Below are 26781 nucleotides of genomic sequence, written 5' to 3' on the forward strand. Positions count from 1 at the left end.
ACCTGGATTTACTTGATTATGAATTGATCTCAATACTTTTCCACACATTGGCTATTAACAATAAAATTTCACACACATTCAAATACACAGGTATAAAATAGTAAGAGCAAAGGACAAAGACTATGAGTAATACAAAATGGATAATAGAAGTAATCATGGTGTATTACCATTGTAACAATCAATAAAGCAAATACGTTATTGTTTTTAAGCGTCATATTAAAATAATGTTTTTCTGAAGACTGTTGTCTGCATCCAATTTAAAAAGGCATCTGCTTCTGTTTGCTTAAAACAAAAGGGTGGTTGACTTAATGAATTATTTACAGGCATGCAATATGGCAACAGTGTCATTATGAACTCGCTTCTAAGATCTCCTCTGGCTACTCCTGGCAGGGTGTCAATTTGCTTGTTTTTATGGTAGGTGCACAAAATTGTGAAGCTATTCAAAGAAATGAGATTCTGCCATTGGACTTACTAATGCTTGCAATCCCAGTAAGAAAGCCATGGTGAAAAGAATGGCGGAAACATTTATTTGGCATTAACAATGTGTAATGTGGAGTTCTAGTAAAGAAGGAACCATTAGATTACATAAAGCTGAAAGCAGCCTTGAAAATAGGCCCACAGCCTAAAAGAAATCAGGCCAGGCCTATAAGAGGAAAAAAAAGTGTAGTCTGTGACCTCTTTCTTCTCCTGTTATGTATACTACCTACTTTCCACTAACTGCTTGGCAGGAGGGTATTGAGTGTGTTTAAGTATCTGCAACACAGTGATGAAGTAGAAGAAATTAAATGAACTTAGGAGTTTATAAGAAACAAAAGCCTTAAGAAAAATTAAGGATACAAAGTAACTGGATAAATTAAAATCTAATTATTTTCCTTGGCAACATCCTACCAATCTCAAACTTGCTAAAACCTCCTCTTACTGAACAAGCATATCTAGACTGAGAACCTATTAAGGCAGGTGCCTGTTAGTCAGAAGCAGGTCAAAATCCAAAGGAGGCCAAAAATAACAACAAAACCCTTCGATGAGTTTGTGATGACCTACCTTCAGGTAGAATCATGTGTAACTTGGCACAATGTCTTCACTGTAATCACTGATCAATGATGAAAGAGTGATTTGATGAAACCGAAATGTTTAATTTATAAAAGTGGCCTTGTGAGAAGATCCTATAAATGAAAACCAGTAATTATTGGTAAACTTTTCCACATGAGCATAATGTTTAAGATTATGAGAAGGAGGCTATGAAAAGAACAGGAGTTGTGGATTGTATTTTTTGTTCTGAAACTCTTTGGTAATTATCTGCCTGACGCTGTATGACGTTTCAGGCCTTGAGCACCCAGTAGTGAACCAGACCGCCAGGGTTCCTACCTTCATGGACCTTAAAGTCTAGCAGGGAAATGTTATTTCAAATCAGATGGGTTTCACATGTCAGAGATTCTAGTAGAGAACTAGTATTTTTATCTTAAGATTTTTTTTTTATTTGTACAAGAGCCAGGGTACAGGCCAGATGCCCGGGAGGGTGAGAGGATTCACCAGAGACAGAGCGGGGAACAGAACAGGCAGACTGGCGAAATACACTGCTGAGGGGAGCAGTGGGTGAGACAGGAGAGGTCTGCTCACCATGTGGGGTGCTCCGAGGCTGGCAGGGATGGAACAGGCACTGCAGAGGCTGCGGACATTTCACAGTGTTGCGTTTAACCGCCTGCACCATCAGGGAGGACCAGTCTTAAGATCTTTATTAAACTCTGAGGTCATAATTGTTTAGAGCTATCTTTTCCTATTTGAATTAAGGACACCTAACAGTAAAAGTAGTAGATTATCTTATTTAATCTTTGAAAGACAATTGCTTATAAAATATGGAAAACAACCTAAATGCCCAAAAACAGATCAAGAAGATGTGGCATACCTATCTACTCAGCAATCAAAAAAGATAAACTTATGCCATTCACAGCAACATGGATGGAGCTGGAATGGATTATGCTCAGTGAAAGAAATCAGTAGGAAAAAGAAAAATATCGGATGGTTTCAATTATAGGAGGAACAAGGGGAAACCATATAAGGGAACAGGGGAAAAAAAAAAGACAAACTAGCATCAAACTATAAATTGGATACATTCATCAGGGAGGGGGAGGAAAAGGAGTCAAAATGGGAGGGAAGAGCTCAAAAATCTATTGTGATGGGGCCTCCCCGGTGGCGAAGCGGTTGAGCACTGGGTTGCGAAGCTGCCCGCAGCCTCTGCAGCTCCAGTTCCATCCCAGCTGCTCCCTGGCCACCAGAGGAGGGTCCCACGTGGCGCGCAGACCTCTCCTGCCTCCCGCTGCTCCCCTCAGCAGTGTACTTCGGTCCTTCTGCCTGCTCTGCTCCCCACTCTGGCTCTGGTGAATTCTCTCACCCTCCCGCGCTTCTGACTGTACCCAGTGCTTGTATAAATAAATAAATAAATAAATAAATAAATAAATAAATAAATAAATAAATAAATATTAAAAAAAAATCTATTGTGATGGTTCACGGGTGTCTTGGTGGTGGGAATTTTATGGGGACAACACCTGAGAGGAGAAACCAAACAATGTACAAAAATGAAGAGCGACATAAAAATATATAAATAATTAAAAAAGAAAGACAATTGTTTAAACACTCCTAAGAATGTGAACACAGCATGATGAGGTATTAATATTTCTATTGAACACCGAAGTACACACCATCCTGTCATGGTGTGAGTGGATTGTGAAAACAGTAGCTGTGAGCTCAAGGGGTCTCTGAAGGATTTGCAGGTCAGTATATAAATTTAAGTTATAGCTGGACTGTTTTTTAGTTGAAAGGACAAATAAGAATTAGGAAAATCACCCCTCCTGACTGGAAGTAACGTAGTTTTGAGACGCTGTTCAAAGGAAGTAAGAAATTAGTAATCACCAAACCAGCAGGTAGGAGTGATTCAAGTCACAAGCAAACGTACCAGAAAATTGCCAAAGTGCATCTGCCCTTTTTTAGTCTTAGATACAAGTTTAATGTTGATCTAGCCAAGTCTATTGGTCTTTTCATCTTTTTACAATTCCAGCATCCAAGTTACTTTAATGCTCTGAAAGTGGCAGTAAAGAGGGCTGAGGGCATGCACTCTGATTCCCAGGAATCCTGGACTGAAATCCTTACCCACTTCATACCCAAACTGTGCAGGTTGGAACAAGCCATTTAACCTTTCTGAATGTCCATTTTCTCACTGAGAAATTCAGAAAAATGATAATAATTATTATAATAACACCAAACTCAATGGATTGACATGATGCAAGGTAATTAGTATAGCAGTTCCTAGTACAACAAATATAATAAATACTTGAAATGTTAGATCTATATTATTATTATTAATATTATTTCATTATTTTAGTTTCTCAACCAACAACCCATCTGGCAATCTTTTAATGTTAATACAATCATTTTTTATAAGTGATACGACACCCCAGGTCTACTAATTGTATGCCCAGGAGCCATCACACAAAAGGAAAACAGGGGAAGAGTAGTATTTCAAAATGAAAGCGGGAATTTATCTATGTTGACTGTGCCCTCTTAACTTTTACAGAGAACTCAAGGTTTTGTCTTTCTATCTCAACTCATTCTATCCCCAATCAGAAGATATCCACGGCAAGGAAAACAGGCTACTACATTACAGAACAGCAAGAAAGAGAAGACAGTATGAGCATTTCCTGCCAGTGGAGCCTGCCTGCCTGCCTGCCTTCCTCCCTCCCTTCCTCTATCCCTCCGTTCCTCGCTCCTTCCTTCCTTTATTACAGATTTATTTATTTATACAAGAACCGGGTACAGGCCAGATGTGTGTGTGTGGGGGGTAGGTGGAGGTAAGAGAATTCACCAGAGACAGAGTGGGGAGCAGAACAGGCAGATTGACTGAAATACAATGCTGAGGGGAGAAGCGGGCGAGACAGGAGAGGTCTGCCGTGCCATGTGGGTATCTCCCCAGATGGCAGCGATCAAACCCGCACTGCAGAGGCTGAGACAGCTTCACGGCGCTGTGCTCAACTGCCTGCGCCACTAGAGAGGCCGGAATATTCTTTAGATAGGTTTACTTTAAGGTTTATTTTCTCTTTGCTGTATTTCTTTTTTTCCTTATATTCCTTTGGACCTCCTCTTTCCAAGTTACCAGTGAAAGACAAAATTGTCTCCCATTTGAGAAGGACACTCTGAAATGAGAAGATCTTAAAAAACTGGGATTGGAGCCACTGGATAGAAACAAGGGAAGCTCTGCTCCAGGGAGAAAATCTTTTTTCTTTGTATAGGGCTTCACTTTATTGTGTTGTTTTTAGCTCAAGGACCAAACCAGAGAAGAGACCGATGGGACTTCCTCTCAGAGTAGAAGGCCACAGAGAGTCCAAAGGCTCTGGGATTAATTAAGAGTGAATTGGCTGAGTGGGTCTTTTCTGTAGAAGCTATTTTTCAGAAATATCTGGGAGTGGTATTTAGCTAATACATGGTTCCAGGATTCCAATTCTGTTACTATACTCTGGAGTATTGGAGAACAGAAGTGATGTTTCTCAACATTTTAAGTACTAAATGCCATTTAATTAAGCAGTCTTTGGAAAACCACTTTTGGCTGATATCTTGCTCATTTAATTTTAATATTTCTACCAAGTTGACAACACAATTCTATTAATAACACCTGTCATATAAGACCTATAACCAGCAAATAGCCAACAAGTGTGGAATACAATGTGTGCTATTATTTCTTTTATCACAGCCTTCAAGTTAATATCAATTTTGTATTCCTTTACATTTTTGAAAAGATGCATTTTAAAATAAGAAACTTCTTGAAAATTAAAAATATATTTATGTACTGTTTATTGTCTTTTATTTATGTAGGGTTTTATTATTTGAAATTATTCACACACATCTTATACAATTAAAACTAATCATACCAAGCTTATTGGTCTCTCACTTTAATGGCTGACACAAATAAACTGACACTCAAAGAAATGATATCTTGTGTAAGGTTCCAAAGTTCAGTTAAGTGTCAGAATTAGGAAATAAAGCCAGATGCTCTGAAACCAAGTTTGAGATCACTTTTCACCTCACTTCAGTTAACTTTTTGTTACACCATCAAAGCAGAAAGGAATTTTATATCTCTATGGCTTTCTGCTTATTTAACATTGACTTTCCTCTTCAAACAAGTATCATTTATAAGCCTGCTGCACACAATGAATAAGAGCTTAGTAGAGCATCTGTCTCACTTTCCCTTCCCCATCTCTACCTTGCATAAATTTCTGAGGAACTTCCACTAAATCCTAAGGCTTCTTGGAGTGTAGTTTGAAGTGCTTACTTTACTGCGTTTGGGCATGACTGCATGTGAATAGGAATAGCTACATAATGGAAATGCAGGGCCCCATGTTAAAATTTTTAGAATTTCAAGATCGCAACAGCAAAACTAAGCACGAAGCCCTTGTCAGTGACTGCACACCCTGTGTGAGGTCTGGGATTTTTTAAAAAAAATCCTTTCACTGGATGGTAGGCCACAGCAAATCTCTTTCCATGCTGACCCTAGTCTATGCTGCAGTTAAGTCTCATTCCTCTAAGTGCTGGGGAAGGGCCATTAAAACTGTTCAAATTATATTGTAATGGGGTGAATTTTTAATTACTAAAAAGATATTTTCCCGCCTGCCTGTATACCAGAACTTTATTCTAGTTCACAGAAGACACATATTCCTAGGGCAGATCAGTAATTTCTTTTTTAAAAAAGGAACCTGAAGAGGAAGTTATTAAGGTTCTGATATAGAAGCTCATAGCTTGAGAGTGTATATTTAAAATTCTTTTACTAGCCTCTTTCCAATCCTTACCCCCACATTGTAAGATCAGCTATCATTCTTAGTGGGCTGAGTTAATAGGCTGTATCACTTGACTGTGACAGAGACACTGCTGTATGTTCATCATGCCTGTCGCAAGTTGCTCCTGGACACCCAGGAAAATGGTGTTTCCCCCTCTCTCCTGCAATTATGTGGCTAGCAGTGAGGACAGAGTGAAGTTTCCCACTTCTGGGTCTGGTCCCTAAGCATACACTCCTCCAAGCACTCTCTCTTTCTTCAGCTGTAGCCAAATGCAGTAGACCCAGTGGAGAACAAGCACATGCCAAAAGATGATAGAGTTGGAAGATGGAAGGCCCCCAAGGCCCTGAACCCCAGTCTTGAGCATGCATGAGTGCATCCTGGTTTCCAACATGCCTGAAGCTTCATACTGATGTGGTGAGACTGAATAAACTCATTATTATGTCACCAAGAATTGGGGTGGTTTGTTTGAGCAGTTAACATTACTTTATCTGACATATATATATATATATATATTATAAAGATAGTAATTCTGACATTATTGGGGTTTATCAGAAGATAAGTATAACTAAGAAAGCATTTTAAATAAGGGCATTCCTTTTTTCTAACCCCAAGAAATTTGTGTCAGGAGATGCATAAAAGATGTAGAAAGGAGGGATATGACCATATTTATGTCTCCTGAGTTTCCTCATCTTGGAGAAGAGCAAGCACGTTAAAAGCACTGAGGCTATCGTTTCTTGTCCTTGTTTGTATCTGTTACTCAGAAAGGAGACTTTTCCACTGCAATAAAGGACACAGGTCATAACTTGGTGGTACAAAAAGTCCAGGTAGAGGGAACCCCAGATACTTAGCTACCTGAGCATCCCTTGGTTCCTAAGTGGTGTAGACAAAACAGTAGCAGAGCTTTACTGGAGAAGAGGCTAGAGGAATTGCTGAAATCAGGTAATATGGTTCTCTGGCTTGGGCATCTAAGGGAGAAACTATGATAGGACCAAGCACAAGTCACAGTCACAATTCACAGAAGTCTGCAGGAAGAGCACAAACCCAAATGAGGGCAAAACTACCAAAGAGTGTTAATGGGTCCTGAATGAATGGAGTCAAAAATCACAAGTTCTATCAGGTACAGAATTTAGCTGTGAACACCATCAGGGCAAGCAGCACGTGTATGGAAAAGCAGCAGAAACTCTGGATAGAAGAGTCCCAACGCTTGTCCATGCCTGGAAAGTCTCACAAGCCACATCTTTCAACCAGACAGGATGGAAGTTACTTCAGAGAGAAACATGGTTACTCAAAAGACCAAACAGTCTGCAATGTGCAGTTTATACCATCAGAATAGGTCATACTTCAAATAGGAATGGACATTTAGCAAGACTTTTGTTGCTGACCATTTGGTGGGAGATGGAGAGATGGTGCGGGTGGAGGTAGAGGTGGCAGGAGTGAACAGTGACAGGATTGGAAGTGCAAAGAATCTTAAGACGAAATATTCATGTGTTCTTTGCACATCTGAGTTTTCATAGTTACGAATCTGCTACCTATGATTGCAAAAAAAGTAAACTAAACCATTCCAAACTGTCTACTAAAACTCTATAAACTTCAGGACTCTTTTTCATGGGAAAGTCTGGCAATGACAGATTTTTGTAGATTGATGTTACACCTTTTCTTTATTCAGTGATGCCATGTTTTTTAAAAGTATAATTTTACCACCTCTATTCTTGTGAAATATAACACACAAGAAGGAAAAGTGCATGAAACAGTGCCAGGTTTTTCATGTTTTCTTACCAAGCAGTGCCCTGGAAAACGGAACCTGCCAAGAACAATGTCAGAAACATCAATTGACTACAGTGATAACAACATACCCAGAAGGCAGGTTGTCTGACAATAAAGTTGCCAAAAAGAAATGGCTGTACCTGTGGAGACCTTGAGTACTTCCACAAAGGTGGTCCATAACTAACAATAAAGGCAGCACAGAGCAGCTAGAAGTTCTTCTTTTAACCCAGTGGGAGCTTCCTGAGAATTCTGAGCCATTTGGCTTTGCTGGGTCATTCCAGAAAAATCTAAGTCCTACCTTCTGAAGCAAAGAAAGTTTCACTGTGAAAGCAACCACCACTACCACCACTAAGCACTTTCCTCTTCGACCCATCTTTAAATTTTACTTTAATTAACCATTGAAACAAAATCCTACCCCTTGAAAACTGGCTGCCAAGACATAATTACACAAGTAGAAAATAGCTAAGATAGGTAGGAATGGCTGGTTGCAGCAACAAGGCAAACCATCTACAGTTAAGTAGTAGTGCGAGAGTGTAAGTCTGACCATTTTAAAACTTAACTGAAAATGGGTATAAGAGCTTCTGCAAGCACAGAAAGCATCCTGGTTGATATCAGCTCACATCTCTTGTTTGGAGGATTTGCCAGAAGGGAAAGGATGAAAGAGCAGAAAACAAGGATGGAGATGGGATGTAAAGTCTCTAATATTTATAGTAAAAGTTGTATAAGATCACGTCCAACTTTTGAGGGTAATGCTGACTTCAAGGTTTTGCCCTTTTCCTCATCTTCCAGGAAGAAGGAGGGAATTAGGGGAAAATGACATAGACTTTATGAACTCATTCCCTGGTGAAGTTCAAGACCTGTGTGGGTTCAGGTCCATGACTCCCTTATCATTTACACAGTATCAGTCTTCTCTACCAGAGAGCCTATAAGCTAATTTTGGGCAGGGATATCATGTTAATCAGGGTGCTAGAGGATGGCACACTCAAGCCAGAATAGTTCAAGGAAGGTTTAACAAAGAAAGAATCACAGGTAATACAGGAAGAAAGGTGGAGGAAGGAAGGGTACAGGGAGACCACAGGGGATGACACAGCACTCTGGGATGATACGAGAACAACTGTTATCACCCTCTTCTCAAGGAAAACTAGAAGTGCCATACAGAGTCTTCTCTGTGACATTTCATGGAGACCCGATGGGAGAGTGCTGGCAAAAAGAGGAAGAGAGGGGCCTCCCTGGTGGCGCAAGGGGTTAAGACGCAACCTATGAAGCTATCCAAGCCACTGAAGCACCAGTTCGATCCCCGGCCAGGGAGCTACCCACATGGTGCAGCAGACCTCTCCTGCTTCGCCCGCTGCTCCCCTCAGCAGTGTATTTCAGTCAGTCTGCCTGTTCTGTTCCCCACTCTTATCTCTGATGAATCCTCTCACCCCCAACCCCCATACTTCTGGCCTGTACTCCAGTTCTTGTATGAGTAAATAAATAAATCTTTTAAAAAAGAGGAAGAGAGAATTCTGAGCCCTTCCTTTGTCTTTTTGCCCAGGGGCCACAGAGGCTGAGTCCAAGGGGGAAGCCAGATGGCTCAGGAGCCCCCACAGGACAGATTTGGGAGAGGCAAAACCGAAGATCCCTAGCACAGACATATTACCTTCTTTCTTTTAAATCCATGGCACCTGGCCTCAGCAACCAGCTGTTTGATTAAGAGGTTGCTCTTGGCATCTCAATGGCTCTTTTTCCTTATCTGTACAGTAGCGATGCACCTGTCTGCTTTCAGTCCCCACAGGAAAGGAATGGTTTATATGTATTTGAGGTGTCCTTAAAGAACCTGACTACAGGAATGATTTTAAAGCATAATTTAAACCAAAGCAATAAGGATCCCTAAAAGACCTGATCAAGACTCCTAAATAAATTCACCTTCTGTAATTGCCAGTACATATCTATGTCCTCGACTTTATGAACCAATTCCAGCATCCTGGAATTTACATCCCTCCTTGATCAATCTTCAGTAAGGAATTTACTTCTCTAATAACATGCTTTCCGACATCAGGCAGGTCCCAGAATGACCATCAAACAGAGGCAATGTGAACAGCTGGGAGTATCTGATGGTAGTAAACACAGATGTGCCTGACAGGACATTAACTGCTTAGCACGTTGATGTAACTGACTTCCCAACATCCAGCAAAGCTTTGTAGTCCCTGAGATGCTGCTGCCTGGTATAATGATTGCTGTGTTCCCCATCCACTCTTTGGCAAAGGTGTTTCAGCAGCATTTGATGCAGTGCTTCAGCTCGGTGTTAATTATGGGATCAGCTCAAGGCCTGTGATTTAGAGCCTGGGCTCAAATCCCTTTCAGTAATTCAGTTCCCGTAAGTCTGTGTTATTGGCTCCTGAATGCACTTGCTTAAGCTAATTAAAAAGTAAGCAGAAGAAATTCATTTCTTATGCAAAATTAAATCTGATGTACACACTGAATATTGCACCTTGTCATGTTCATTTCTAGCTCAGTTTTACCTTTTACTGCTCACTTTGCAGCTTGAAAATTCCCACTTAAAGCAAATGTTTGGATTCTTGAAGAGACAGAATTGGCCCTTGTTAAAATGTTTGGTTATAAAACAACTTTGATAAAGTATCTAAGTACAAACAAGATTTTAATGTTTTTGTGGCATTATCCATCAACCAGCATCATCATGAGGCTGATAAACTTATAGCTTCTTGGTGAAACTGGAATAATCCTTCAAATAACCTGTCCTTTGCATAATAAAGTGACATTGGTGGACATAATAGGCATGACATCATCACTGATCCCTTGATATGTGGAGACTGTAGTCTTTACTCCATCCTATCCAATTTATCAAATACCGATGTCATGGATATATTTGTAGAGTACGATGATAAAATTAAGAAAAGGTTTTTTGAAAGTAACAAAATCTCCTTTAGTTTTTTAATTCAAATAAGCACTCAAACACACAAAGCATAAGTCACTCAGTTTTAGACTTACGTACTCTGTGTTTGCTCTTGTTTAGGCTTTCAGATGTGATGGAGAAAAATATCAAGACATGGTCACTTGCTAACACACCAAACCAGAGCTAACTGTCTTGCAAACATATTCTTCAGGCACAGGCTATTTTGACTAGTGAAATATGTCACAGCTTCTGAAAATCTTCTGAAAAACCTGGGAGTATTCATGATGGGTCAAAAGAAGCACTGTCAGATAAAGCACTGGGCTAAAACCTGAAATACCTGTCTATTTTCTATTAGACAATTGCTAAAAGTCAGGATGGCAAATAGGTTTTATTGCTTGGCTGTTCCGGCTATTCAAAGCAGTTTTCTGAAGCAGTGTTCAGTGGAAAGGCAGGCAGGGTCAGCTGGGTGATATTGGAGGCTGGGCTACAGCATCAACCCTTCATTTATCAGCCTCTACCTCTGCTTTCCAGGCGCTGAGATAAACCAGTGTTTCCGAAAGGGTAATTGTGTGATTCAGATAACATACATATGCTGATTTCATTATAACAAGTGCAAAATATAATGTCTATGTACATATACACTTGACCCTTGAAAAACACGGGTTTGCACTGTAAGGTTCCACTTACACTTAGATGTTTTTCAATATTTACTGGAAAATGTTTGGACATTTACTCGTTTAAAAAAACTTGCAGATAAAGTGTGTAGTCTCCAAATATTGAAAAAATCAAGCATGTCGTGAATTCATAAAATATACATAGACAGTATATACTGGAATATTGAAATAATATTGAAACATTGAAAAATTAACCATGTCATGATTGCATACATAGGTAGTAATCCATATTATCATTTACTACCATAAGATACGCACATGTTTATTATCAAAAGTTAAAATTTATCAAATTTTCTGCACACAAACATAGACTATACATAGCACCATTTACATATCAGAGAAATATAAAAAAACATTACCAATAGTGCTTCTGGTTTACAATGGTCATTAGTAGTTAAGTTTGGGGGGAGTCAAAAGGTATACATGATTGCATTTACTGCAAGAATGAAGAACATTCTCAGCATTCAGAATGTCATCATTCCAGAAAACGATGACATCTTGCTGAAGGGTCACAGTACCATTGTAAAGGGCCCTGAAGATACCCTGTGGAGGGGCTTCAGTCACATCAATGTGGAACTCAGTCTTCGTGGAAAGAAAAAGAAGAGGCTCCAGGATGACCAATGGCACAGAAACAGAAAGAAATTGCCTGCTGTTTGAACAATCTGTAGTCATGCACAGAAAACACCATCAAGGGTGTTCCACTGGACTCCATCACAAGATGAGGTCTGTGTATGTCCATTTCCCCATCCACGTTGCTATTCAGGAGCACAGGTCTCTTGTTGAAATCCGAAATTTCTAAAGTGAAAATTACATTTGCAGGGTTCAGATGAAGCCAGGTCTTACTTGTGCTTTATCTCAAGCCCAGAAAGATGAGTTAATTCTTGGAGGAAATGACACTGAACTTGTATCTAACTTATCTGCTTTGATTCAGCAAGCCACAAGACTTAAAAATACAGATACAAGGAAATGTTTGGATGGTATCTATGTTTCTAAAAAAGAACAGTTCAGCAGGCTGATGAATACGATTTAAGTTGTCAAGCTCCAGAAACAGCAAGATAATGGATGATTTCTCGATCCTACTTGTGATATATCTTTAAGATGCAATAAATGTCAATACTGAAAAAAAAAAATAAGGTGTACGTGGATTTTTAACTGCATGGACTGGTGACCCTAACACCCTTGCATTGTTCAAAGATCAACTGCTTATGTATATACAGAGAAGTATAATCTAGCACATAAAATTCTGGAGGAATTCATGAAATTTGCCTAAGTAAAAATGTTGTTTAATTTACTTTTTATTTAAAGAAAAATATCTAAGATCATAGTAGAGGTGGTAAGTATGGCAAGAATCCTACAGTTAAAAAAACATTCTATTTTGGAAATAATCAGATGCAGAGATAAATACAAGCTGATTCCTCCCTTTGAGGAACTTGAATTTTTTTCTTTTTTCTCCCTTAATTTTAACCAATTTTCAGTCCACATGGATATTGCCTATGGTTCTGAGATGAGTCAGAACATTTGCAAATTCTTATATTGCAGCTCTTTGAATCTCTTTGAATTGCTAAATGTTGTGGGTGCCCTGGAAGGAAGGCAAGGTAACTTCTGCACCTCTTCTGATTGGCTTGCTCAAGGGATTTGTTATCAGTCCCCAAAGAAGGACTTCACAGCAGTTATCATCCTAGAACACTCTCAGCAATAAGTTATTAATTTATACTGGGAATTCTAAACTATTAACTAGTTTGGATACTTGAGGCAAACCATTAGGGTATTCCTCCCACAGGGGAAAGTAAATTAAGGACAAGAGTTTACTTGGTGATTAGTGAATCAAAACAAAAGGAACTGAATGGTTTCGAGTTTGGTTCTAAGAGATCTTTTAGATGTCAATCAGTTGTTTCATTTGAAATTCACGCATTCTCTCTTTTTATATGTATTTAAGGTTTTCTTTTACAGCAACTAGAGTTCACCATATACTCAGGTTTATATACAGGAAACTAAAGTGAAAGGAACCAGCACAAAAACAAAAAAGACTAGTTGGGAGATGTTTGCACCTCACATATCCAATAAGAGATTAATACCCAATATATAAAAATGACTGATATAACTTAACAATACAAAAAACATAATAAAAAAAATGGTCTGAAGATATAAACAGACACTTTTCCAAAGAAGACATACAGATGACCAAGAAGCACAAGAAAAAAAAATGCTCATCATCACTATTTTAGAGAAATTCAAAATATAATAATACAGTAAGCTATCACCTTATACCTGTGACAATAGCAAACAATAATGAGCAATCACCCCACACCTACAAGAAAAGACAAGAAACAACAAGTTTTACAGAGGATATGGAGAAAAATGGTACCCTGTACACTGTTGGTGGGAATGTAAATTGGTGCAGACTCTATAGAAAAAAATATGAAGGTTCTCCAAAAAATTAAAGACAGAACTGCCACATGATCCAGCAAGTCTACTTTTAGGTATTGATCCAAAGAATATGAAAACACTGTTTCAAAAAGAGAGAGACAGACAGACAGACAGACAGATAGAAGAAACTTGAGGTAATTATGCTAAACAAGGTAAGTCAACAAATACAAATACCAGAATATTTCACTCATGGTGAATATAAAGAAACAGAGCAAATGATCAAACAAACAAATCAAAATAATCCTTAGACACTGACAATAAAATGGTGGCTCCCACAATCAACTGAGGTGGGAGTGGGAGGAACTGGTAGAGGAGGGTCATTGGATGCTAGTGGAGGACTGAGTGGTGGGCAAGGTATGGCAACAAACATTTGGAAAGGTGTGAAGTTGTATTCCTAAAACATAGTTATAAATAAATGTTGCCTCACTTAAAAGCAAAGAACAATTTCCCCTTTTTAGAAGGAAACATAGTTGGGTAACAATAAGCTCTAACTGAATTTCAGGAGATTCACTAGATTCTGGCTTTCTGGAATTTTGTTATAGGAGGGAAGGTATGTGGACTGCATGCAAAGATTGGTGAGGAGATAGGCTGGAATGTTGTTAATGAGATCCACACAGGGGAGGTGACTAAGGAACAACAATAGTGCAGGGATAACTGTGACCCTTTCCTGATCTCTTAGAGGTCAGCAATTGAGCTGGAGGTAAAGGTTCAATTGGCATAGTATTAGGCTATGGGAGGCCAAAAGGAAAAATAAGCAGAGATTCAGGCAACCCAATAAGGGAAGGCTGGTTCAAGGCCTCAGTTTCTGGGGATGGGTCAAGATAAGTCTGTGCCCATAAGCATGAAATAAATCTGTGCCCCTCCACACTCTGACATACCCTATGTTCTTCAATATACAGAGAAAAGAAATATGTGAAACAAGTAAAAAATACGTAAATAGTTATATTTTCATGATGAATACATCTATTCCTTTTTAAAAAGTACAAACTATTTTAATAAAAGAGAATATGCTTAGCTTGACTTCTAGGTATCCTATAATGCTAGCCTGTATTTGAGAATAACACTGACTTCTCAGAAATCAACTAACATAACTAAGATTCGTGCACTGCTTCAACACTGTACCCAACCAGCATAGCACGCTGAGCATTGAAGGAACTAATAAATATTTGTAGATGGACAGACTGACAGATTAAATGAATTCTCTATCTATTAAAAGGGAACTGTTGGGCCTCCCCGGTGGCACAGCGGTTGAGCGCTGGGTTGCGAAGCTGCCCGCAGCCTCTGCAACCCGGTTCGATCCCCGGCTACTCCCCGGCCACCAGAGGGGGGTCCCACATGGCGCGCAGACCTCTCCTGCCGCCCGCTGCTCCCCTCAGCAGTGTACTTCGGTCCTTCTGCCTGCTCTGCTCCCTGCTCTGGCTCTGGTGAATAATTCTCTCGCACTCCCGCGCTTCTGACTGTACCCAGTGCTTGTATAAATAAATAAAATAAATCTTAAATAAATAAATAAACAAATAAATAAATAAATGGGAACTGTTACTAACTCATACTTTTCAAGTTGGGGGGCAAGTGGGGAGGGGGAAGTTCAGCCTGAGATTCAATGCAATCTCAGTAACTGAGGTGAACACTGCATTCTGTTTTCTTTTTTTTTTTTTTTTTATAGAGGCATGTTTATTTATTTATTTGTTTGTTTGTTTTGTTCATACATGCACTGGGTACAGTCAGAAGCGCGGGAGGGCGAGAGAATTCACCAGAGTCAGAGCAGGGAGCAGAGCAGGCAGAAGGTCCGAAGTACACTGCTGAGGGGAGCAGCGGGCGGCAGGAGAGGTCTGCGCACCATGTGGGACCCTCCTCCGGTGGCCGGGGAGCAGCCAGGGATCGAACCGGCGTCGCAGAGGCTGCGGGCAGCTTCGCAACCCAGCGCTCAACCGCTGCGCCACCGGGGAGGCCCCTGCATTCTGTTTTCTATGGCTTTTGATATTTCAGGTTTCATGCTTTTGGAATATTTATGGTATTGTCTAAATCAGTCTCTAATTGCCACCTGGTTATCCTTTAGTTAAATTATTTAATCAGACCATGTCTGGTATTTACTTTCCCTTTGACAGTTTCTTTCCCCTGTATCATGGCTGGCTCTGTGAAGAAAGCAGATAAGACTATCTAATTCACAACTGTAGCACCAGAGCTGGTACAGATAAGATGGTCAATATATATTTGTTGGCTAGATGAATCATGATGTTCTCATTTCCTTCCTTTTTTTCCCCCATGATGAAGACCTTTAGAAAAAGGTGACCATAAGTTTGTCATGGAAACCAGGCTTTTTTTGAGTGAAAGAAGGTGCTGTTAATGATCATACATTAATATCAAAGGCATTATGTGGGTCCCTCCCACTTTGGAACATATGCTCACTCTCCCTTGAAAAATCTCTTCCATTTCTTTTTCCTGAAGTTTTCTTAATGATTAAAAAAACAGGCAAACCAGCTTTCAATAATAAATGTCAGGAATCCAGCAAATTTCATTATTGTTTTTGTACCAAGCAGACAGTGACTGCCAGTGTTGCTTGCTTCTTTCCCAAGTTCGCCTCATCAAGTACTTTATTTGATTCTTTATGTTTTGTTTTGATTGTTGATAGTTATTGTTTTTAAGGATCTCTTATTATTAGAATTGGATTTCTGAATTATTCAGAATTTCTGGATCTTAAACAGTCTTGCCGCCTGGCTTATTCTGCTTACTTACTATAGACTTCCTTTTCCAGGTTCTTGTCTGTGTTTATTATTTTGCTTCTACCATTCTCCCCAATTCCCTTTGGAGAGCTTGCTGGCAACTCCTAACCTCTTCTGAATAAGCAGCAGACATCAACAATGCAGATGAGCTAGTCTGGAATTTGGCTGAAACTTTCAACCCTCAAAAGTGATATGAAAGTGTCCCTGCTGCTCTCTTAGGCCTTATACATGTACTGAGGCTAGTCTTTGACTTGGAGAGCCTATTCTAGCTTTCAAAAGGAATACAGACCAGTACTATTGCTATTTTTTAAAACAACTGCTATATCATGTACCAGAACTTAGGAAAAAAACCCACCAGGTTGTATAGTATGGCTATCCGGGGACAATTTTACAGCAAGGATTATGAGAAGAGAAAGCCCACAGAAATCCCCTTCCTCTCAGCACTTTATTGAGAGCTCTGGACAATCTGGGCAATGTACTGGACACACAATGGATTTTTGTCCAAGTTCTCCATTTTTACAGGGCAAATATGAGAGTCCTATAGTTAGTGTGGGTGCAAGTCGAGTGTGACAGTGCCAGGCAGTCTAGGTTTACATCACAGCTGTTTACAGGAGTTGTCTGGGAGAGAGCTAGGGAGCTTAGAGCCCATGGGAAGTTGCTGTCAGTTCTGTTAGAGTGAGGAAGCCCCTGGGTCCATGGGAGGTTGAGTTGTGATCACTGCTTAAAAAACAGTTTGTTATTCACATCCCAGTTCTATCACTCCATTTAGGGAATCAGTCAGCATGATTACATCTCATCAGTTTCAAATAAAAATGCAACTAAACCTAGATGATTACAATCTGAAAAACACATTCAGAAGATAGCCTTCCCATTGTTTTATTAGAAAGGAAACTCCATTGCTTTCTTGATTTCCTTTTAATAGAGGTAGTGATAAGAGTAAAATGGAAAGGAAAGATGATGGATGGCCCAAAGTACTCTACTCAATGACAGAAAACAAGACACAGAAATAGAAATATTAATCAATGCTCTGAGCTTAGTTCAGGTACTGACTGAGCTGTGGAATGTAATATATCCCACAGCTTAATTATTATTTTTATGGATATAGTGGCCCAATGTACCCCAGGCAATTGCATCAATAAAATCTTCTGCTAGAGTAGATTTAGCATAGAGTTGTGCTACTTTTCTGCCAGGCAAATAGTTCTGAATTTTTTTTTAAGATTCATGCTAATATTTTGAGCAGTGTGCCCTGTATTGTCTTCATTTTAAATGTACAGTTAAAGACACCTGCATTCAGTTTCCACCTTGGACCATAGTTTTGTTCTGGAGATGTTCCTGCTCACGCCAAAAAAAAAAAAAAAAAAAAAATGATGTCAATTGAACTGAGGCATGTGATGCTACATAAAATTAAGTTTACTACAAAAATAAATTGGCTGAAGCAAATGTTTTCATCAGAAATGTCACTACTGAACATGAAATAGATTCTCTGTTCTTCTGGGCTAGAGCGGTGGATTACAAAGATTTAAAATTTAATTGCATTAAATTTTAAATATAATTTTTGTAGAATCAGCATTTGTTTAAGTTACATCGGGAAAGCAGATCAAAACTTCTCTGTCTACCAATGAAACTTTAGAAAAATAATTTATTTTAATGAAGTCAGACTTTGCAGGGAAAAAACTTAAAAAAATGGCAGGGGAAATCATTCCAGAATTCCCCCCTAACCCCCAGGTTGTTTTAGTATCAACCTATAGTCTTTATCTTATATTCTCTTACTTTGTGCAGTCAGATTGTTCATCCTGGCTTACAAGAATAACAAAGTAAATGTTTATAGGTCTCAAGACCTTGAGACAAATAAGGAAATTCAAAGATCTTTATCTTCAAACTTTCCTAAAAACAGTCTTTTCTATATGCACCCAAAAGACATCAAAACACTTACTTCTCTCCAACAGAATTCTGGCTGTCATTGCCAGGTTCAAAATATTGACTCAACTAGGGAAACAAATTTGAAGCAAAATGTTAGTCTTACAGTTTTTTTTCATTTCCTTTTTAAAAATATTCAATAAAATTTATTCTGAGATGCAAAAGAGTCAATTTTCATCTTCCTGTCTTTTCATTGATGTATATTTCCATGCTGCAAGATCTCAGCAGATATGATTAAAAGAAGATACTATTAAATGAACTATATATGGAAAAAAATTTAAAAAGAAATGCAGTGGTAATCTTGTATATTAGAGCAGAGTCTGTGCAACTTGAAAACATACAGATGTAAAGAAAAAAAAGTTCCAGCATCCAGATGTTAACTCTGAAATAACTTTAAATATTGGAATGTTTTGTCTATACTGTGCTAACCAGCCCAATGCTCTGAATATATGGCTATTCATACTGTGTAGACAAAACAAATGAATAATTTGACAGCACCATTCATTTTTTTAATCCAGCTGTTCTGCCATCATGTTGGTAAATTCTTTCCACAGCTTTAACAAACTTCATTTCAGTATAGTTATATTTGGTGTTCCCTAAAATACTCTTGATTTTTTACCTTTCTGATCATTTACCCATTCTAATTCTAAGTAACTACTAAGACACTGTTGAATAGTTTACTGTGCACTGGTAATAAGTTGTTAATGAAGAAAAGAAGGTGTAATAACCACACATATTTTGTGTAGTTTTAAATTTAATATATAGTTCCTATTTTGTTAACTGGATTATGCACTAATAATTGGGGGTGACATTCTGGTATCATAAACAAACACATAGATACACACAATTGAAAATTTCACTCCTAAACAATTGCGTTTCAAGTGTTTTTTTGGGGGGTATAAAAAAATCACATACCTCAGGCTTATTTGAAATGTGTTATGTTTGAGTAGACCAGATCTCTATATAATTTTAATATTCTGAAGATTTATAGCTGTGAGGTTCTTTTTTTTCCCTTCCACAGTAATGACATGCATCACTTACAGCAGGAATTTTAAACTAAGTGTATTTTTTTGCATATCTTCAGAAGCTCTGACTTAAATATTATTGTGACAATAAATATCTTTGCTTGAAGAACCCTTTATAAAAATGTAAGAGCTTTTAACATGAAATAAATAAATGCATTGTTCTCTGAGATTAGGTCAGTATCTTTGAAATATACTATGTTAGAATGTTAATTGAGTTTGACATAAGCATGGATAAAAATGCATCGTGCCACTCAATGTACCAGCAGTGAAACTGATTACCAATTCTAATCGTTGTCTGCATGGTGACAGCATACTGAGATGGAGATGTTGAATATTTTAGTTTGTGATATTATCATTATCATGGTTGTTTAAAGTACTGACTACGTGTTTTGAAACCAATAGAAGTAATTGGTATGCATGTAAGACTAACAGGCTGAGCACATCATTTATTTATAGACTCTTTTGATGTAACTCTATGGGGGGAAAAGTTAATAAAACATGGTTCAAAGATAAATTTACACTCACCACTATAATATGACATAAAGCACAAATTATTGTACAAAGAAACTGTTTTCAAGTGAAATACATTCTTTATCCTTTCTTAAGCTGTCACCAAAGCAAGAAGAAAAGGGCTAGAAGGACACAAGACACACACAGGCATTGTGAAGTCTCTTAAACTTTTCTGAAGCAACTTGTGGTAATTAAAATCCATGTTTCAACAAAGAAAAATCAAGCAGTACAATGGAGTTCCTATATAAACTACCCATTTTCTCCCATAGAGTAGGTCTAGAGTCTCATACAAACAAAGCAGTATTAGAAACTGAGACAGTCTAGAAAACATACTTAGCAAGTAGCATGGTAGCCTCACCTGAAAGGTTTGATGGAAAGCAAGGCACTTCTGTTCATACACCCTTCTGCAGGGAGGATACTGACAAGCTTAGTCTCTATTCCAAGTTGAAAGCACATTTCACAGCAATATTAACTAAAATACCTAATTATGGTCAGAGAACTGCTGACTTCACACTTGATATTCTCATAGAGTAAAAATTTACATTGTGCTAGAAAAATCTGAAACTGCTGACAATAAAAAAATGTGCTAAGAGCAGTGATATAGGCTAGATGGGGGCAAGCAGGAAGGAAAGAGGATGCTCAAAACAATTATCAATGGAGCATGACTGACTGTCTCATTAGCATAGCAGAGCATTCTTAATCATGGAAGGCCCTGAGTCCTGCGGAATGGTTGGGGATTACCTTGATAATTCAAAGAGTCGTGTTTTGGCTTTTCATTTTACAGACATCTATGTAATCTCAGGCAGGGATTTTAATCCTTCCAGACCGTATTTCTTGAACTGGAGGGCTTCCATTCTCCTTTTTATTCTTGATTCTACAACACTCTCAGTCAAGAATGTTTTTGAAGTGGGAAATTCTGGGTCCAAATGCAGAAAAGATTCATCAAGAACTTTCTTATATAATATCATGTCCTTTCCTAGCTCAGTGAGCCCACAACTCAGGGCACTTACGACTTGGTGCTTTATTTACTCCTTCTGGGTTACACTGAGAAAGAACTTTGGAACATGTTTCTATGAGAAATGAGAGAAGTAATGGCCAGCTGTTTCACTCACTTGTATTCATAGTTACCATAAACTTTTTATACGTCACACACTTGCATTGATAGTTATCTATGCAAGAGAAAACTGAACCAAATCTGAGTCTTGGTCTTTATATCATTGATATAATGCTAAATAAAATAATAATTTGCACAGGGCCTGGCTGGGATGGTTTCTCTCTGATCAAGGAGGATTCTACTAGACTAACGTAGACATCTGTAGTCCTTTGCACCTAGATGGCCTTACTCACATGTCGGACATTTGGTTGGAGCTGTTTTCCAGGGTGCCTCTCTTCTACATGGGTTCTCTAGCGGGCTAGCTTTAGTCTCCTTACATAGCTGCTAGATCACAAGAAGCAGGGGAAAGAAACCACAAGGCCTCCTCAATGCTGGCCTCAAAAGTTACATAAACTAACATAGTGAATCCAAGTGAATCCATAGTGAATCCTGTGAATCCAAGTGAATCAGTCACAGTCAGCACAGGTCCAAAAGGTGGAAAGAGAAAATCCACCTAGCTACAGAGTTGCACAGTTGCCATGTCTCTTGTCTGGACTCTGCCCTTTCAGCCACATTATTGATATCACATACTTCAGGTATTTGTTTCAGCAGCAACTCACTCCTAGTTTCAGTTTCTGTATATGTGAAATGTTGTGGTATAGCAAAATACCCTAATACTTAATAGGTAAAAATAATAGCCATACATTTGGCCACAATTCACTGACTATTGGGGAGGCCTAGTTAAGGTCAGTTCTCTCAGTTCTAATTATGCTTGGCTCACTTAGGCATTTAAGTAAGTTAGTTGGCAGACAAGACAAGAACTAGCTATTCCTCAAATGCCTCATGTGTCTAGCCAAGGCTTTTTATCAGAGATTCTTGATTTTCTTCTTAAAGGCCAGCTCAGGCTTTTCATATTAAAAGTAGATTTCAAGAGAGCAACAATTTTTAAATAAAAAATCTTCAGGTTTGATACCCAGCTAACACACATGGACACAGTGAAGTAAATCAATGTCTAGACTGAAGGAATAGAGACTGTATATAAGTAGAGAATGAATAATACAGAAGAACAGCAGAATGATGTTCACTGCATGGATGCTAACTTGAGAATTTAAAGTTTAATACCCCAAATTAACAAAGTGAAACACATTTTATTAATAATGTTACATTTAAAAAATGATGCAGGGCCTCCCCTGGTGGTGCAGGTGGTTGAGCACCATGCTGTGAAGCTGTCCACAGCCTGCAGTGCCGGTTCGATCCCGGCCGGCCGGCGAGGGTCCCACATGGCGTGCCCACTGCTCCCCTCAGCAGTGTATTTCATCAGTCTCCCTGTTCTGTTCCCCGCTCTGTTTCTGGTGAATCCTCTCACCCTCCCGCATATCTGGCTTGAACCCCGGCTCTTGTATAAAATAAATAAATATTTTTTAAAAAGATGCAGAAATAATCTTTCTGCTATAGTTGAATTAAGATGAGTTTGACTACATAAGCAAAATATAAAAAATAATTTACTTATCAAAAATTTTCTCCAGCTCCCTAAGGAAATCTACAATTTTCTCTGGTATCGAAGCAAATTATTAATGGTCTATTAAACAAATGAGTTTTGGAAATGACTGATGTCAACAAGCTTTCCAAAACACTTCATTGAATCACCTAGATAGTGTTTCTCAACTTTTCTTTATAGTAAGATTCACATGAGGTATTTGCTAAACAGAAACATTTTCAGATCTCAACCTAGTCAATGAATAATAACCTCTAGGTGTGTGATTTGGTAATATGCATTTTTTTAAGATTTATTTATTTATGCATACAAGAACTGGGGCACAGGCCAGAGGTGTGGGGGGTTAGAGGGTTCACCAGAGACACAGTGGGGAGCAGAAGAGGCAGACTGACTGAAATACACTGCTGAGGGGAGCAGCAGGCAAGTCAGGAGAGGTCTGCTGCACCATGTGGGTTGCTCCCTGGCCAGGGATCGAACTCGTGCTGTAGTGGCTACGGATAGCTTCATAGGTTGTATCTTAACCCTTTGTGCCACCAGGGAGGCCCTAACATGCGTGTTTAATAATCACTTCTGGTAATTCTTATCATCGAGGAGTATAGAAAGCCTTCACCTAGATAGCAAATTTGATATTCCCAGAGTAACATGTCTTTATATTATCCTACCATACCTAAAGTAGAGTCTTGAAAATATTTTAGGTACACTCTAGATGTTAATATTAAAATTATCTAGTTAATACTTATAGTATACCGATTATAGTATACCAAATACCTGGGTTTATAGTATACCGATATACATACCTATATAAATCAAGATTATGTTGCTCTTTAGGAGACAATATATAAAATTTAAACCACACCAGGATTATAGTGAAAATTTGCTCTATTAAAAAAAAATACTTGGGGGCCTCCCCAGTGGCACAGCAGGTTGAGTGCTGTGCTGTGAAGCTGTCTGCAGCTTCGGCAGTGTGGGTTCGAGCCCGGCTGGCTGGCAAGAATCCCACATGGTGCCGCAGACCTCTCCTCTCCTGCCCGCTGCTCCCCTCAGCAGTGTATTTCTGCCATCTGCCTGTTCTGTTCCCTGCCTTGTCTCTGGTGAATCCTCTCACCCTCCTGCGCCTCTGGCCTGTACCCCAACTCTTGTTTAAAAATAAATAAATCTAAAATAATAAAAAAAAATACTTGGGACACCTGGTGGTGCGGGCGGTTGAGTGCAGTGCTGTGAAGCTGTTCGTATCCTCTGCAGCACCGGTTTGATACCAGCCAGCCGGGGAGATACCCACATGGCGTGACAGACCTCTCCTACCTTGCCCGCTGCTCCCCTCAACAGTGTATTTCAGTCATTCTGCCTGTTTTGTTCCCGGCTCTGTCTCTGGTGAATCCTCTCACCCTCCTGTGCATCTGGCCTATACCCCGGTTCTTGTATGCATGAATAAATCAATCTTTAAAAAAATAGTTATTTAAAAAAAATACTTGGAATAAAATAAGTTTTACAAAAAGAATTTCAAAAAGGTCATGCTCTATCTTCTCAAAGTCACTGCAACCATGTCAAACTTCCAAACTGATACTGTTTTAACTGTCCTCCCATTTTTTTAAAAATCATGATTTAAACCCCCAAGAGACTTAATATAAAATATGTTTTTTTCACTTGCATTGCTGAAATTTGCACTTAGTAAAAATTGATCCAAAGAATATTTTTCAACACAAGTAAATATAGCCCAAGAAATGTGATTATTTTAATTTAAAAATCATACCAATCCATCATAACAAACATATTTAAGTAATAAATGCCAAGTGGTCAATAAAAATCCCTAAAACAAAAAATACATTAAAGTATTAATTTTCTGAATAACTGGATGGCAGGTACTCTTTACAGATTAAAATTTTGATGCATATATACTTCCTTCCTATCACTTAGGTGCTGGTAAACTTTTCTGAAAATGGCCAGACAGTACACCTTTAGGCTTTGCCAGCCTTACAATCTCTGTCACAACTACTCAAATCTGCCACTGTAACATGAAAGCTGCCCTAGCCAATATGTAACAAATGAGCATGTGTTCCAGTAAAACCTTATTTAAGAAACAGGCATTGGATTTATTCCATAGGTGGTAGTTTGCTGACCTCAGGTCTAGAGCATAAAAAAAAATGTTTTAAGATAAAAGTTATAGATAAAGCTTATATGATATCTAAGAGGGGAACTTTCCTTTATTTTGAATCTTGTCTTCTAACTGGATATGATCAATAGAATGGCAACTTCGGTACAAGGAGGAATATTCTGAAACTTCGAAGTCGAGAGCTTTAGACTGGCAACTTCCACTTCTTCACATTGGTGCCTGTCACTGTGCAGTGAGGGCCCAGAACATAAGAAGGGACCATGCAGATAGAGGAACACTGAGGTGCTTGGTTGGCAGCCTCAGCTAAGCTCCCCCACTGACAGCCGGTACCAACTGCCAACCATTTTGGACATTCCCTGCCAGTTGAGTCCCTCTTCCCCAACCTCTGTCACCGCCCCTTGCAATTCACTGCAGCCCTAGGCCATATCACAACGACCAGAGCTGCCTTTCTGAGACCAGACAAACTCCAGATGTACAAGAGACAGTGAATTTTGCAAAATAATTATATAAATTAGTTTTGCAATTAATTTTGGGGATGGTCTGTGATACAGCAATAGATACTGGAAACACCACAGATTATTTTAAAGGTAAAATAAATATATATTTACTGGATAACCAAATTAAGGATGAAAATATTTGGTTAATGAATTTCAAAAGCCTCCTTCCATGTTCATGGACAGTTTGTCATTTCTTTTCTATTTGTAATTTCACTTTTATGCTTTTCTTTGAGATCAGTTGACTGAATTCCACAACTATTTTAAAAAGAAGCAATTTTATAGAATTTGCACTTTGATCCTTTAGCCTACATCATATCACACAGAAATAACTAAATAAAAGTGAACCAGGAAACTGAGGCTAGGAAAGAAATGTCAGTTTTACACTGAACTGTCTCCTTCATGTTTATATTCTTCCTGTCCAGTAACCTAGATACTCTGTAGTATTAAGCCAATTCATTAATTTTTCAAATCCAAATAGTTGGATTAAGGATCGAACAATATTAATAGAAAAAAGAATTCAGAGAAACCACTTCTAGAGGCAGAATATTTCCTGGCTGCTTGAAACTAGTGAATTGCAAAATCCATTCAAGACATTTCTCATAATAACTGCTATAAATATCAAATGTTTACCATGTGGCAGATACTACACTAAGTACTCACACACATTATTTCATTTAAAACACAAAAGAACCTCCTGAGTCTGTTTTTCATATGAGGATCCAGACCCATTTATTAAAACAGCTTAGTGGATTATGACTGGCATGAAAATTTTAAAAAAGGCCAGAATAAATTAGGTTAGAAAAAAAATTGTGAATTTTACATAATAAAGACAAATCCTGCTCCTTAAAATGCTTTTTACAGTCTTCATGTGAGTATATGTGTGAACTAAGTCAAAAGGTAAAATGTATTTTTCACTGGTAAATACCGTTAAAAACTTTAAAAGCCTTACCCCATAAGGAAGAATGATCACATTGATTTTTAGAAGAAAAGTAAAAAGATTTAGCTTTATAACCGTAACTTCCACTGTTCCCAAATGAATTAGCTTCCACAGTTTTAAATGTTGCCTAAGATAACGTTATTGTTGCACATTGCTTCCTGTCTCTCTCATGGTTTGCATTTACTCAGCATCAAGGCAGCCCTAACATAGGGTGATTAAATCTCAGCTCAGACCATCTGTGCCACTGAGTAAGTGAGATACTTCAAATAAGTGAATGATGAATTCTCTTCCAGACTGTCCCATAAAATTATAATAAAAATAATAATGAAGTGCTCTCTAATAAAAAGAAAGTCGTTACAAATACTGTGCTATTGATTTCAAAGGGCAGTAATTTTAGAGGAGCTCTTTCATCTGTGTCATAAATCTCGGCAACCAGTGGAGAAAATGTCAGGATTTTAAAAGCAAACAAATAGAAAAAAAATAAAAATCACCTCACTGTTCATCTTTCATGCTGTTTTGAGTAAAACTAAGGTAGCACAAATATTTAAACAGATGGCTCGATGATATGCTTTTTTCTTTACTAATCACAGTTATTAAAGCACTCACTTTATTTTTATTGTGTTTTAAACGGGCAGAGAAAATCTGAGTCTGATAATGACCTTTGTACATCATGCTGCAAATTGATTTTGATGACCTTTCCCTCTCCAATAATTAGGCTGCCTTCATGCACATTCATCTCCCTCTCTCCAGTCTCCAAGTGCTTGATGCAGTGGTTTTTTTTTTTTTTTTCCTGCCTGTCCCTCAAAACCCTATTCTCCTAGCCTTCCCCAGCTTTGTCTCCATCATTGCTGGATTGGCTTTCTATCTCCTCCCTGAAAGCCAGAGATTCTTGAATAA

The sequence above is a fragment of the Talpa europaea genome, assembly GCF_964194135.1.
Source record: "Talpa europaea genome assembly, chromosome: 13".
Lineage (NCBI taxonomy): Eukaryota > Metazoa > Chordata > Mammalia > Eulipotyphla > Talpidae > Talpa > Talpa europaea.